The sequence below is a fragment of the Achroia grisella genome, unplaced genomic scaffold (genome assembly GCF_030625045.1).
Source record: "Achroia grisella isolate CSIRO2021 unplaced genomic scaffold, CSIRO_AGI_Agris_v1 utg794, whole genome shotgun sequence".
Lineage (NCBI taxonomy): Eukaryota > Metazoa > Arthropoda > Insecta > Lepidoptera > Pyralidae > Achroia > Achroia grisella.
In genome coordinates this window covers 2,440,197-2,441,899 of record NW_026713026.1, presented here as the reverse complement: position 1 = coordinate 2,441,899, position 1,703 = coordinate 2,440,197, and the positions used below count along the sequence as shown (strand labels likewise).

The 1,703-nt window shown below is 31.7% G+C and overlaps 1 non-coding gene across 1 annotated transcript; it reads left to right on the top strand.

The window, feature by feature from the left end:
- The first annotated feature begins 1,032 nt into the window (after nt 1-1,032).
- Nucleotides 1,033-1,106, top strand: Trnan-guu (transfer RNA asparagine (anticodon GUU)). The gene has a single exon. It is a non-coding gene; the product is annotated as a tRNA-Asn (tRNA).
- The last annotated feature ends 597 nt before the right edge of the window (nt 1,107-1,703 follow it).

Sequence of the window (1,703 nt, the reverse complement as noted above, 5' to 3'; positions counted from 1 at the left end):
AGATAGAGTGAGGAAAGTTTTTATGTGTAATACATCTACACCCGGGCGAAGCCGGGGTGACTAGCTAGTAATTTATAAATTTCAAGACACTGTTTTTGCAGACACTTCTGTATGTGACGTTATTAGTACACCAAAAGTTGGGAATGTAACAATAATATTACTTTCATATAATATTATTACTACATTACATAACCCTGTCTGTTGTTTTATTATACAAAGTCGAAGTAACTAAGGTAACTCTAATAATGAGTTAATTTTATTACTAACCTCAGACAATAACGACCACTATAAACCTGTTTTATTTGCACGCGTCAAGTTATAATTACGTCATAACTTTATATTAATTAAGTTTTCCTTATTACTTACTATTAACCATTTAACGCTGCTGTACTAACGGTTATCTACCATTCATATACCGTTCGCAGTTATCAGCGGATTTCTAGAAATTTCTATGGGAAGTCAGTTAAAAGCAGTTTTGGACATGATCGTTATATTTCTAGAAATTTCTAAGGGATCAGCCAACAAAATGTTGTTTTGGACATTATTAGCCCCTTCATGTATGAGTGGTATGACGAGAATGCATAATATAAATAATGAATACATTCACTCCACTCCACTGCTGGATATAGGCCTCCCCCAAAGATCTCCACGACGATCGGTCCTGCGCTGCTCGCATCCAATGCTTTCCAGCGATCTTGACCAGATTGGTCCACAATTAGAGGAATATACTCTTTAAAATTTAACGCGTTGAATATTTATATGTACACATAATTAGGAAAAACATTTTTTTTAAAAAAAAGTTACCTGATTTCCTTCTCATTCTTTATCGATGGCCGCCTGATACATAAATACATATATTTAGCACAACTGAATCCGTAATTCATAGTTATCTATTAAAAATAATCTCATATGACAATAATATGATATGACTAATTGGCACATACGATATTGCAAGACAAACATAAAATGACCTCATTTTATTGTAAACTATGTCAATAAATAGTATTTCTTATTTTCGGAAAAACAGTCGTCGCCTCCGTGGCGCAATTGGTTAGCGCGTTCGGCTGTTAACCGAAAGGTTGGTGGTTCAAGCCCACCCGGGGGCGTTCTTTTTGTTTGGACCAAAATATATATAACATATGTAATTTACTAATTTGTGGATTTTTCAATGTAAACGGAAGTATTTTGTATTATTTTTGTAAATTATGACATGACTATTTTTTATGAATAGTTTGTTTTTACAAACGGTTCAATAGAAATTGATAAGTTACATCCATCCTTACTTCCTTAATAATATTATAAATTAGAAAAAAACTCTATCTGCCTGTCTGTCGCTCTTTCATGCTAAAACTACCGTACCGATTTAAATGAAATTTTAGTCTACAGATAGTCAAGACCCTGATAAAGGACATAGGCTACTTTTAATGCGGATGATTGTAAGGAAATTGGTCATTTTTGACGCTAAAACGTAAAATTTTTTTTCTTTGGCGTTTTTGGGTTAGATTATTAATTATAGGTATGTATCTTTGATTGTATATGTAAACAAATTGGCCTAAATAATTAATGATTGAATTTACAAAAAAAATGCTATTGAATATCACTATTACGCAGACACAGCTAGTAAAATATAATTATCAGAAATAAATGTTGTTTTATAATTTAATTTTTGTAGTTTATTGAAAATTTGAAACAAGATGTTAGTT